Genomic DNA, 15,059 nt, shown 5'->3' with positions numbered 1-15,059 from the left:
CCTCAAGTGTGAGTACTTGAGTTCTTTTCCTGTACACACCTCCTCTGGAATCTTGAACCCTAAAGGAACTGATGGTCCCCTGTTGATCAAGTATGCAGTTGTGCTCACAGTATCGGCCCAAAGTGTTTTGGGCAGCCCACAGTGTATCCTCATACTCCTTGTACTCTCATTCAATGTTCTGTTCATCCTCTCAGCAATTCCATTCTACCTTGCCTTACCAGGAACTGTTCTCATCAATCTGATTCCCTCAGCTACACAGAATTCCTTGATCTCTGATTTATCATACTCTCTTCCATTGTCAGATCTTAGGAATTTGAATTTCAAACCGGTCTGATTCTCAACTTCAGCTTTTCACTTTTTGAAAGTTGCAAACACATCTGACTTATGCTTCAAGAAGTAAACCCATACCTTCCTGCTGAAATCATTAATGAAGGTAACATAGAATCTGGATCCTCCAAGTGATGATACTGGAGATGGTCCCCAAACATCTGTATGGACCATTTCCAACCGCACTTTCTTTGGCTCTCTAGGAGTCTTTGTGAAGCTTACTCTTTTCTGTTTGCCCATAACACAACTCTCGCAAAGACCTATATCAACAGACTTCAGACCCTCTAATGCTCCTTTTGCAACCAGCATCTTCATTCCTTTAGTACTCATGTGTCCAAGTCTGTTATGCCACAGACATGAACAAGAAGCACCTTCAGCAACAACAACCATATTTATACACCCTACATTGGTGTACAAGGTTCCAGATTTGGTGTCACGAGCTACTACCATAGCACCTTTCACGATCTTCCACGAACCTTTCCCAAACTCTGCTGCATATCCCGTGCTATCCAACTGACCAACAAAGATCAGATTTTTCTTGATCCCAAGAATATATCTGATATCCTCCAATGTCCCTTGGTTTCCCAAGGTGGTCTTTATGCAAACATCCCCCTTTCCTTCAATCTCTAAGGCTTTATTGTCAGCAAGATATACTTTTCCAAAATTTCCAGATTTGAAATTTTGAAACAACTCTTTGCTTGGAGACGAATGGAAAGATGCACCAGAATCCAAAATCCATGATTCAACCGGGCTGTTGTCACGACCCAAATCCGAGCCGCGACTGGCACCCACACTTACCCTCCTATGTGAGCGAACCAACCAACCTAACCTTAACATTTCAATGTAATAACAACAAAAAGTAATGCGGAAGACTTAAACTCATTAATAAAAATCAATAATCAACTTCTATAACTCAAAAACTTATCATTATCCCCAGAATCTGGAAGTCATCACCACAAGAACATCTACAATCAAATGACTAAATTAAGAGTATTCTAAAAGCTAAAAATACATAAGAAGCTAGTCCGTGCCGGAGGTTCAAGGCATCAAGACGTGACGGAGGAGATCCAGTTCAAGCTAGAAGTGTTAGCTCACCCTGAAGATCCGGTGTGACGAAGACTGGCTTGAATTACTGTTGAGTCGAAGATGACGGTACGTTTGCTGCATTCCACAATTAAACAAGAAGAAAACAATAAAAGTAGGGGTCAGTACAAACACGGGTACTGAGTAGATATCATCGGCCAACTCAAAATAGGGAACAATATATATCAAGTATTATCATAAATCAACTATAAAACTCAACATGTAACAACAACAAGTACTATAATCATCAATAAGTACCATCAAATTCACACATGAGGACTCAAGCCCCAATACCATACTCATTTGGGAATCATGTTCGTTAGATTGAGTATATTAACATCTTTCAAGATTCATTATCTTTTCTCCTCTTGTGTCGGTTCGTGACACTCCGATCCCCTAATTCTATGTGTCGGAACGTGACACTCCGATCCCCTACATGTGTCGGAACGTGACACTCCGATCCCCTACATGTGTCGGAACGTGACACTCCGATCCCCTACATGTGTCGGAACGTGACACTCCGATCCACTAAATCTATGTGTCGGAACGTGACACTCCGATCCACTAATATCATTCTGTAAATCATCAAGCCTTCTCTATACCAAGGCATCCTCAATCCCATTACTTTAATTCCTCAAGCCTTCTTCTATACCAAGGCATCATCATTAATAATGTATATTAAAGTTTCTTTTCAAGATTTGGGATTCAATATTTTTGATCATGCTTATCTTATCACAATCACATAATCATATTCATGCAAACATACAATTAAGCATATAGTAGGGTTTACAATACTACCAATACATATCATTCTCTATTAAGAGTTTACTATGAAAGCATGAAAACCATAACCTACCTCCACCGAAGATTAGAAATCAAGCAAGCAAGTTCCCAATGCTTTGTTCTTCTTCTCGTTTCTCCTCTCTTTTTCTGTTCTTTTCTTCTTTTTCTTATTCAACCCTCTTTCTTTTACCCTAATTAGTATATAATTAAGAATAGAAGGTGGCAATAATACCCCGCTAATTAACTTAGGGTTACCTCTTTTAACCCTCAAGAATTTGAGTTATTAATATAAACCCACGAAGTCTATAATTAAGGAAAGAATAGTCCAAAAACGTCCCTTAAAACTTCACCAGAAATCCGACTCTGCCTGGGATTTGCGAAACCTGTGACGGGCCATCGTGTCTGCGACGGTTCGTCCTGCAGGTCGTCGCAGAGTTCAGAGACCCAAATTTCCACCAAGGATCTGTGACGGTCCGTCCTGCCATTCCGTCACAAAGTTCAGAGAGTTGATTTTCAGTACCCAATTTCAGATTTTCTAAGTATTTTGGGACGAGACCCCCTCGACGGTCCATCGTGCCCATGACGTTCCGTCGTGGGGTCCGTCGCTTCTACCAGTTTTTCCAGAATTGAAGTCTGTTGCTCAAAACGACTAAATGGGTCGTTACATTAGATACCAATTTACCCATCGTTCGTCCCCGAACGATCAAAAGAAGGAAAACAAGGGCGAAAAGGAGTACCTGAATCTGTAAACTGGTGTGGGTATTTTTCTCGCATATCCGCCTCCTTTTCCCAAGTTGCTTCTTCAACCGGTCGATTCTTCCATTGCACCTTGATGGATGCAATCTCTCTTGACCTCAACTTGCGAACTTCTCTATCTAAAATAGCAACAGGCTCCTCCTCATAAGACAAGTTCTCATCAAGTAAAACTGAATCCCAACGGATAATGTAATTTCCATCCCCATGATATCTTTTCAACATCGACACATGGAATACCGGATGTACTCCGGACAGCCCTGGGGGCAAGGCTAACTCATAAGCCACTTCCCCCACTCGCTTAAGTACTTCAAATGGTCAAATGTACCTTGGACTTAGTTTACCCCTTTTACCAAACCGCATCACCCCTTTCATGGGTGAAATTTTCAACAAGACTTGTTCGCCTTCCATGAACTCTAAGTCTCTAACCTTTCGATCTGCATATTCCTTTTGTCTACTTTGCGCCGCTAGAAGCTTTTCTTGAATAGACCTCACTTTTTCCATCGAATCCCTCAAGAGATCAGTACCCCAAGGTCTGACCTCGAACGCATCAAACCAACCAATGGGAGACCTACATCTCCTACCATACAATGCTTCAAATGGGGCCATATCAATGCTTGAGTGATAGCTATTATTGTATGAAAACTCCGCTAAGGGTAAGAAGCTATCCCAATGACCACCAAACTCTATCACACATGCACGAAGCATATCCTCCAACACTTGAATCGTCCTTTCAGACTGGCCATCGGTCTGAGGATGGAACGCAGTACTAAGGTCCAACCTAGTACCCAATTCCGCATGCAATGTTTTCCAAAACTTAGAAGTAAACTGCGTACCTCTATCTGATATGATGGATAGTGGAACCCCATGCAATCGCACCACTTCCGAGATGTAAAGTTTGGCTAATTTTTCTGCATTATAAGTCACCTTGACCGGAATGAAATGAGCAGATTTAGTTAACCTATCAACAATCACCCAAATGGAGTCATACTTACCCATTGTCTTCGGAAGACCAACCACAAAATCCATTACAATTCTTTCCCACTTCCATTCTGGAATGGGCATTCTCTGAAGCGTTCCTCCTGGCCTTTGGTGTTCATACTTTACTTGTTGACAGTTTGGACATTTGGAAATAAAATCCACAATGTCACGCTTCATTCTACTCCACCAAAAGTGTTGCTTTAGGTCACGATACATCTTGGTTGCGCCCGGATGTATAGAATACCTTGAACTATGAGCCTCTGTCAGAATAGTGTTGATCAAATCATCGACGCGGGGTACGCATACCCTTCCCTTAATTCTCAAAACACCTTCCTCATCGATTTGTGCTTTCTTAGCCTCCCCTCGCAATACTTTATCTTGAATTCTTCTTAGTTTCTCATCATCAAACTGTTTTCCCTTAATTTTGTCAAGAAAGGAAGATCTTGACTCCACAGAAGCCAACAATCCTCCCTTCTCATTTACTTCTAATCTCATCAAGTCATTAGCTAGAGTCTGAACCTCTCTAGCTAATGAGCGTCTAGAGGCTTGCAAGTGAGCTAGACTTCCCATGCTTCCCGCTTTTCTACTTAAAGCATCCGCCACAACATTCGCCTTCCCCGGATGATACAAAATGGTGATGTCGTAGTCCTTCAGTAGTTCCATCCATCTTCTCTGTCTCAAGTTCAAATCTTTCTGAGTAAAGACATACTGAAGGCTACGATGATCCGTGTAGACCTCACACTTAACCCCATATAAATAGTGTCTCCATTGCTTTAATGCAAACACTACCGCAGCCAATTCCAAATCATGAGTTGGGTAGTTACGTTCATGCATTTTTAATTGCCTCGAAGCATAAGCAATCACACTCTTCTCTTGCATTAGTACTGCACCCAAACCCGAATAGGATGCATCACAGTAGACAATGAAGTTCTTACCCTCTACTGGTAAGGTAAGGATAGGTGCGGTAGTCAACAAAGTCTTGAGCTTCTGAAAGCTTTCCTCACATTCATCCGACCATACAAATGGAACATTCTGCTTAGTCAAGTTCGTCAATTGGGAAGCAATAGAAGAGAATCCCTTGACAAATCGACGGTAGTAACTAGCTAACCCAACAAAGCTCCTTATTTCTGACACATTAGTGGGTCTTACCCAATTCTTCATTGTCTCAATCTTAGAAGGATCCACCATCACTCCATCCTTAGAAACCACGTGCCCCAAGAAGGACACCGCATCTAGCCAAAACTCACACTTAGAGAACTTGGCATAAAGCTTTTTCTCCCTCAGCATTTCCAATACCATTCTCAAATGCTCTTCATTTCCTTCTTGCTCTTTGAGTATACCAATATATCATCAATAAATACGATCACGAAGAGGTCCAAATATGGCTTAAAAATCCCGTTCATCAAGCTTATGAACGCAGCAGGGGCATTCGTAAGACCAAAGAACATCACTACAAATTCGTAATGCCCATACCTCGTTCGAAAAGCAGTCTTTGGCACATCCGTTGCCCGTATTTTCAATTGATGATACCCGGATCTCAAGTCAATCTTAGAGAAGACACAAGCACCTTGTAACTGATCGAACAAATCATCAATGCGGGGAAGAGGATACTTGTTCTTTATTGTTACCTTGTTTAGTTGTCTGTAGTCTATACACATTCGAAAACTCCCATCCTTCTTCTTTACAAACAAAACCGGAGCACCCCAAGGAGATGCAGTTGGTCTAATGAAGCCTTTGTTCAATAACTCTTGAAGTTGTACTTTTAACTCTCTTAACTCCGCGGGAGCCATTCTATAAGGGGGTATAGAAATGGGGCGAGTACCGGGTTCAAGATCAATACAGAAGTCAATATCCCTATCCGGTGGCATACCAGGAAGATCTGCAGGGAACACATCCAGAAACTCACGAACTACTGAAACCGACTCAATCGTAGGTACTTGGGTAGTGTCATCCCTGAGATGTGCCAAGAAAGCTAAACACCCTTTACTAATCATTTTCCTAGCACAAAGAAAGGAGACGATGCGGACCGGATTGGGAGTGTAGTCACCCTCTCACACTAACGGATCTGTCCCAGGCTTGGCTAACGTCACCGTTTTAGCATTACAATCCAAGATTGCAAAATTTGGAGAAAGCCAAGTCATACCCAGAATTACATCAAAATCATCCATTTCCAAGATAACCAAATCTACATAAGTGTTGCTCCCCACAAAGTTCACCAAACAAGACCTATATACCTTTTCAACTACCACAGACTCACCCACCGGAGTAGAAACGCGAATAGGCATATCAAGAAATTCACAATGTAAATTTAGACCATTAGCAAATGAGTAAGATACATAAGAAAACGTGGATCCAGGATCAAACAATACAGAAGCCATGTAATCACAAACCAGAAGATTACATGTGATGACAGCATCAGATGTCTCCGCTTCAGACCGCCCAGGGAAAGCGTAACAATGGGCCCTATCGTTCGTCTGTCTGTTGCCCCTACCATGTTGTGAGGTAGTGGCTCCAGTTTGCCCATCACCTCGGCCGTTTTGGTGACCATCATTACCACGACCACCACGTCCTCCAGAATAACGACCTCTACCATGACCACCTCTACCTCTAGCTATTGGGGGTCTATAACTTTGTCTGGGACAATTTTTCCTAATATGTCCAATCTCCCCACATCCATAACATTCTCTGGAGTCAATCCTAGGCCCCTCGGAGAAGTGTTGACCGGTCTGAGGTGGTCCCCCAACTACAGTCTGTAGTGAAGACTGAATTGGTTGGACTGAGTAACTTCCCGAACCCTGTCCTCTAGTGTAAGAACCATTAAACTCACCTCCCTTTCGAAGCCTTTTTGATGTCGATGTTGGGGTGAAGTCGTCTGGCTTCACTCCTTCCACTTCTATCACAAAGTCTACCACCTCTTGGAAGGATTTTGCCGTTGCCGCTATCTGTAAGGCCGAGATCCACAATTCTGACCTCAACCCCTTCACAAACCGGTGAATCCGCTCTTGAGGACTGAAACAGAGTTGAGTGGCATATCTGGATAGTGCACGAAACTTAGCCTCATAAGCATTAACCGACATCCTACCTTTCTCTAGGCTCAAGAACTCATCCCTTTTCCTATCCCTCAAAGTCCGGGGGATATACTTCACCATAAACAAACTAGAGAATGAGGCCCAAGTCATAGGTGGTGCCTCTATTGGTTGACACTCGATATGTGACCGCCACCACATTTTGGCGTTCCCTTGAAACTGATAAGTCACAAACTCCACACCAAACCGTTCTACTATACCCATCTTGTGTAGTAACTCGTGTCAGTCAACCAGAAAATCATAGGCATCCTCCGATTCAGCACCCTTGAAGACCGGAGGTTTCAATTTCAAGAACTTACTGAAAAGTTCATGCTGATCATTTGTCATTATAGGCCCAGTAGTCAGGCGTGGAAGTGTGCCTATGTCCAATAGAGCATCCATGCGGGGAGCCATAGTAGCCGCATGTTGTACCTCCGGAGCCTGAGGTGCTGTTGTAGAGAACACTGGGGGTGTCTGGCCTTGATCAGATAACCCGCTAAGATAAGCCAGAACCTGATTGATCATCTCTGGGGTAGGTTGGGGTGGCATTTCCTCGTTTTGCACTTATTCAGTTTCCCCATCCTCCCCTTCTCTTATTACTTCCTCAGTCGGTGGGGGAGTCACTGCCCTAGTATCAGATGGGCTAGGTGCTTGTCCTCTCTCTCTAGAGGATGTCCTCCCACGACCTCTTCCACAGCCCCTTGCCGCTGTTCTTCCTCGAGCCACAGCCCCAGTGGCTGGCTCAGTTGTTTCTTGTCTGGCCGACGTTGGTGTTGGCGTAGTCGTTGCTCTAGTTCTAACCATCTGCGAAAGAGAGTGAAGATGGTCAGATACCAATTCGTATCGCCTAGATACCAATTGGACTCAAGTAGTAGCACGAAAGAAAGAATGAAAGAGTGAAATTTTTCCTAAAGTCTTATAGCCTCTCAAGGAAAAGTAAAGGCGTCCCCCTACCGTTCCTTAAGACTCTACTAGACCTGTTCTTGTGTGATGAGACCAACGAACCTAATGCTCTGATACCAAGTTTGTCACGACCCAAATCCGAGCCGCGACTGACACCCACACTTACCCTCCTATGTGAGCGAACCAACCAACCTAACCTTAACATTTCAATGTAATAACAACAAAAAGTAATGCGGAAGACTTAAACTCATTAATAAAAATCAATAATCAACTTCTATAACTCAAAAACTTATCATTATCCCCAGAATCTGGAAGTCATCACCACAAGAACATCTACAATCAAATGACTAAACTAAGAGTATTCTAAAAGCTAAAAATACATAAGAAGCTAGTCCGTGCCGGAGGTTCAAGGCATCAAGACGTGACGGAGGAGATCCAGTTCAAGCTAGAAGTGTTAGCTCACCCTGAAGATCCGGTGTGACGAAGACTGGCTTGAATTACTGTTGAGTCGAAGATGACGGCACGTTTGCTGCATTCCACAATTAAACAAGAAGAAAACAATAAAAGTAGGGGTCAGTACAAACACGGGTACTGAGTAGATATCATCGGCCAACTCAAAATAGGGAACAGTATATATCAAGTATTATCATAAATCAACTATAAAACTCAACATGTAACAACAACAAGTACTATAATCATCAATAAGTACCATCAAATTCACACATGAGGACTCAAGCCCCAATACCATACTCATTTGGGAATCATGTTCGTTAGATTGAGTATATTAACATCTTTCAAGATTCATTATCTTTCCTCCTCTTGTGTCGGTTCGTGACACTCCGATCCCCTAATTCTATGTGTCGGAACGTGACACTCCGATCCCCTACATGTGTCGGAACGTGACACTCCGATCCCCTACATGTGTCGGACATGACACTCCGATCCACTAAATCTATGTGTCGGAACGTGACACTCCGATCCACTAATATCATTCTGTAAATCATCAAGCCTTCTCTATACCAAGGCATCCTCAATCCCATTACTTTAATTCCTCAAGCCTTCTTCTATACCAAGGCATCATCATTAATAATGTATATTAAAGTTTCTTTTCAAGATTTGGGATTCAATATTTTTGATCATGCTTATCTTATCACAATCACATAATCATATTCATGCAAACATACAATTAAGCATATAGTAGGGTTTACAATACTACCAATACATATCATTCTCTATTAAGAGTTTACTATGAAAGCATGAAAACCATAACCTACCTCCACCGAAGATTAGAAATCAAGCAAGCAAGTTCCCAATGCTTTGTTCTTCTTCTCGTTTCTCCTCTCTTTTTCTGTTCTTTTCTTCTTTTTCTTATTCAACCCTCTTTCTTTTACCCTAATTAGTATATAATTAAGAATAGAAGGTGGCAATAATACCCCGCTAATTAACTTAGGGTTACCTCTTTTAACCCTCAAGAATTTGAGTTATTAATATAAACCCACGAAGTCTATAATTAAGGAAAGAATAGTCCAAAAACGTCCCTTAAAACTTCACCAGAAATCCGACTCTGCCTGGGATTTGCGCAACCTGTGACGGGCCATCGTGCCTGCGACGGTTCGTCCTGCAGGTCGTCGCAGAGTTCAGAGACCCAAATTTCCACCAAGGGTCTGTGACGGTCCGTCAAACCTGTGACGGTCCGTCCTGCCATTCCGTCACAAAGTTCAGAGAGTTGATTTTCAGTAACCAATTTCAGATTTTCTAAGTATTTTGGGACGAGACCCCCTCGACGGTCCGTCGTGCCCATGACGTTCCGTCGTGGGGTCCGTCGCTTCTGCCAGTTTTTCCAGAATTGAAGTCTGTTGCTCAAAACGACTAAACGGGTCGTTACAGCTGTTCACACTAAGGATTAGAGCATCCCCAATGTCCTCTGCTGAATTTACAGAATCATTGTCATCTCCAAATTTCTGGTTCTGTTTCTTCTTTGGCTTTGTACAGTTCATCCGAAAGTGCCCTTTTTCTCCACAGTTTCAACAAGTCACGTTTGATCTGTTCAGTGATTTTCCTCGATTCTTTGATTTTGATCGACCCTGTTGATTTTGGCCTTTCGTCTTACTTCTCCCCCTTCGATTAACGCTGAGAGCACTGCCCGATGAATCTCCCAGTTTCTCTAAGAACAATATCACGGATTTCATCAAACTTCAATTTCTCAGATCCACGGAAACTGCTAATCGCAGCAACAACAATATCCCAAGACTCGATCAGAGATGACATCAAAATCAATGCCTTCATTTCATCTTCGAAATTAATATCCACATAATTGAGTTGACTTACAATCATATTGAACTCGTTTATATGATCAGAAACAGATCCATTCTCAGACATCTGTAAATTGAACAATCTACGCATCAAATATACCTTGTTCATAGCTGATGGTTTTTCATACATGTTTGACAGTGCCTTCAACAGACCGGACGTAGTCTTCTCCTTCACGATGTTGAACGCCACGTTTCTTGACAAAGTCAATCGGATCAACCCTAGAGCCTGACGATCCTTGAGTTTCCACTTCTCCTTCGTCATGGATTTCGTCTTCACCCCGGTCAACGGTTCGTGAAGATCTTTCTGGTACAGATAATCTTCGATCTGCATCTTCCAGAAACTGAAATCGGATCCATCAAACTTCTCGATTCGAAGCTTCGAACTATCCATCTTCTATGATCGTGTTGAATCTCCTTAGCTTTGATACCAGTTGTTAGGATCGAATTCACGCACACACACTAGATGAATGAAGAACACAAGAACTTTCAAAAGAAAGAGATGAGAAATCTAGAGAGAGAGAGAGAGAGAGAAAACCCAATATTTTGTGGTAACACCCCGTGAGTAAACTTCCACGGTGGTGAGATATATTTATATTAATGAATCAGAGTATTTTTGGTTATAGAGAATAAATAGAAAAGCCTAAAATAGAGAATAAATAGGAAAACCTAAAATTAATCAGGCTCCACTACCTAACAATATGCCCTCACCGTTATACAAACGGCTCACAATTACCCCTGCCGTTACAAAATGACTCACAAATACCCTTCATTTAACGGAAGTTAAAAAATTAGTTTTAAATTTATATTTATTACTTTTAATTTTTTTAAAAAAATTATTTAGGGGTATATATGATTCTTCTATCAAAGATCAAGGTATATTTTAATTTTTTTCATACATAAATTATTTTTTGACTTCTTTTATTATAATTATTTGAATTTCTTATTCTTATTTTGTTTTTTTCTTTCATTCCTTAGTTTAAAGAATAAAAAATTAAACTATTTTTTTTTATGTATTGTAAATTAATTTCGTATTCGAAGAAAAAATTTGATCATCTACAATAAGTTTTACAAGAATATTAGTGAAACATAAATAAATTTGATTATCAAAATAATAATTATAAATTATTCGTTGAAACAAAAAAAACAAAAAAAACATGTTTGACGGGGATTAAATTTACTCATAGTGAGATTATATTTTTTAGAAAAAAATAATAAAAAATTAGATTAAAATTATTATTTTTTTCATTTCAGTTAGAGGAAAAGGGTATATGTGTGCCATTTGTTTACAAGTAGGGGTATATATGAGCCACTTTCATAACAACGAGTATATCAACTCTAAATGACAAAGTTCAGGCGTATATCAGACCCTTCCCTTTTATCAATGTATGACAAATATGTTCATTTTCATCATTTATCCAACACTTAACAGATTTAACCCCCCCCCCCCTCCCCCCCATGGCTAACAATATTTATCATTGATGTCTTCTTTGTTAACTCCAAAAAAAAAAATTCATGAAATTTAATATGATTTTCTTTACTTTTTTGTAACAAAATTATTATTTTCTTTTGCTTAAAATATAAATAGACATTATATCATTGGAATAATTTAGAAAAGACAAAATAATAGATTTGTTGAAGAAACTAGAGAAAATGGTGTTAGGTTTGATAGAACTCTTTCTTCGAAGCTAACAAAAAAGATAACAATACTAAAATTTGTTAACCGCATAGGGTCTTTAGTGAAACTTAATACTTATTTGTTAATAAATCTATGAGGTTTAGAGTAACAGACTAAAATAAATATTATTTATCATATATTACAGACTGTTTTCAATAAAGTAAAATATATTTAGAATCGAAATAAATACATTTATTATACATTAAAAGTCATTTTAATCAAACAAAATATATTACGAATCAAAATAAAATATTATTAATGGACTGTTTTGGTCATTTTCTCAAACAAGATGCTAGCCAAAGAGGTTGGTAGAATTGCTAGAGAACAAAATATGGGTTGGTGCGATGATTCTGAGCCTAAATTCGTTAATTATGAATGTTGAATGGCTACCAAAAAGATGCCAAAAAGGGTTTTTGGGACCTCAGATTGTGGTCCATACTTCTACAATGATTTAAAGGTTTTTACTTGTTCAATTTTTAATTTTTTAAATAAATTAAAAAAAATATTTTCTTACTTATTATATTTTCGATTAAATAACTTTGAAGGATGTGGAAACTTTTGAAAATTTTAATTTATATACGTCATAATTAATTAATTGATAAATTTAGTACATTAATGATTGTTCAAAAGTAAACGAGTACTACTATATTGTATAATAATTATATGAAAAGTACTTGGCTGCTAAAATTACAGTATCTTCTGGGAATCTTCTCATCTTAGTTCAGTGAACATTATGGTGCATATTTTTTGGTGGGCCAATCATAAATCATGTGGCTCTACTCAAATTGTGCTAACTTAGTTTATCTACCCTTTCTCATGTTAGGTCAGTTGGTACCTGTACGTTAAAAAAAAACAATAAATACTTTTTTTTTTCAAAACATAAATTTATGATTTATATCATAATATATCCATAAATTATCGAGTTAATACCTCAGATGGTCACTCAACTATGCACTCTTCTCTCAGAAAGTCACTCAACTTTCAATTTTCACTCAAAGGTTACTCAACTAGGCACTTCTTTCTCAAAAAGTCACTCAACTTTGAATTTTAACTCAAAAGTCACTCAACTATCCACTCTTTCCTCAGAAAGTCACTCAATCTATTTAATTATTTTTTAATTAAAATTTATTGACATTAATTATTTATATAACAAACTAAATTTTTTTAAAAATAAATTAAATCATTTAGTGATCCACCCACCTAACCCGACCCATTAAAAATATGATATGACCCATTTTATTTTATCTTTAATCCTAAATTAATCCCTCTCTTTAAACCTTGAATTAGGATTAAAGACAAAATAAAATGAGTCATAGCATTTAATGGGTCGGGTTACGTGGGTGGATCACTAAATGGTTTAAATGGTATTTTTATTTTTAAAATTTTTTGATTTGTTATATAAATAATTAATATCAATAAATTTTAGTTAAAAAAACAATTTAATAGATTGAGTGACTTTCTGAGGAAAGAGTGGATAGTTGAGTGACTTTTGAGTTAAAATTCAAAGTTGAGTGACTTTCTGAGAAAGAAGTGCATAGTTGAGTGACTTTTGAGTGAAAATTGAAAGTTGAGTGACTTTCTGAGAGAAGAGTGCATAGTTGAGTGCCATATGAGGTATTAAAACAAAGATGACATACAAATTATGCCCTCGACATCAAAATAACAAAGCCCTTCAAATATCAATATACTTAAATAAACACTTAGAATTATAAAAAGTTAAATATGTACACGTACGAATCTTTTGCGACATAATACATTTAGGACATTATGTAGAACACAAATTACCATATGAAATGTAACGTAAGACACGTGCATACTTATTTAATTTTATTTAAATTCAAATATTTATTTTTGTATAATTAAAGTTAAATACATAAATTATAAAAGAAAACTGAACTAAAATATATAATTATATATTACGCCAAAAAATTTAAGCAGGTTGTGGGTTTGATCTGTGCAATCTTAAACAAATTTTATTTTATTGTCTTGTATGTATGAAAAACACCCGGTAACTTACAAAAAACAAATGAAGTACAAAGATTCCAGTAGAAAACGTTTCAGATCAATCTTGGAAAAAGAACAGATAGAGGAAAAGGGAAAGAAGAATCATTTAAGACAAATATATCCGAAATTCGGATAAAAATCGATTTAAATAAAAAATATTATTTGATATGATTTTACATTTTAAAAAATTGATAGTGTTTGATTCATTTTAATTTTATTAGAGGAAGAAATAACTGATCGAACCAACAAATTATATACATATATTTTATTATTATTCATACATAATATGTTACTTTTATAAATAGTTTTAAAGATCTTATGTATGTTTTCATCAAAATTATTTTGAATCTATTTATAAAAGCAAAAATATTCAAAACGATAATATTTATCTTATTGATTTAGTGTTTATGCGTGTCTATATTAATTCTTGGTAGGATTAGTAATGTCGGTGTCTCTTCCTTCTAGGTTAAAATGGTGAATTTTAAAGTTTTATTCATCCTTTTAAGTTGAAATGGTGATTTTTGAAGTTTTATTCACAGCAAATTTAGTGACTGGAAAGTTTTGTAATATCAGTTGTTTTAATTATTTTTCAATCTGAATGGATTGGTATCACTTTTTTTTTTCCGTTTTGAATGAATTATTTCTTTTATTTTTTATGAGTGATGAATCATCGAATAATCAAACCAAACTGAACCAAAATCGATAATAACCAAATCAATAAATGTATATTATAATTAGTTAATTTAATTGTGAAAATTGAAAAATTAATTATGTTGATTTGATTTTAATTTTGATCAATAACCGATTCAAATCGGTCCGTAAAAATCCATGGTGTTTGGCCTTTACTTCTTATTACCTTTTTCTTGTTTGTCCACAATTCAATTATATGTTCTAGAGCTCTCATGTCATCCAATTCTAAACATTGTTTTTCCTTTCTTTTTTATTTGATATTTGATGTGTATTAAAGTTCTATTAATTGAAATTTATGTCACAACTTATTCAGGAAACGCTTTCTACAAAAAGAAAATTAAATTAAAATTCAAATTAAAAATCTTTTATAAAAACATAAAAATACTTTCATACATTATACTATGACTTTCAATCGTAAACCTAGATTTTATGGAAATTTCTAGATTAATTTGGCTCAGTGCGTACCTATTATGTTGTAGTTGA

This window comes from Solanum lycopersicum, chromosome 10 (assembly GCF_036512215.1).
Source record: "Solanum lycopersicum chromosome 10, SLM_r2.1".
NCBI lineage: Eukaryota > Viridiplantae > Streptophyta > Magnoliopsida > Solanales > Solanaceae > Solanum > Solanum lycopersicum.
This window is presented reverse-complemented; position numbering follows the sequence as displayed.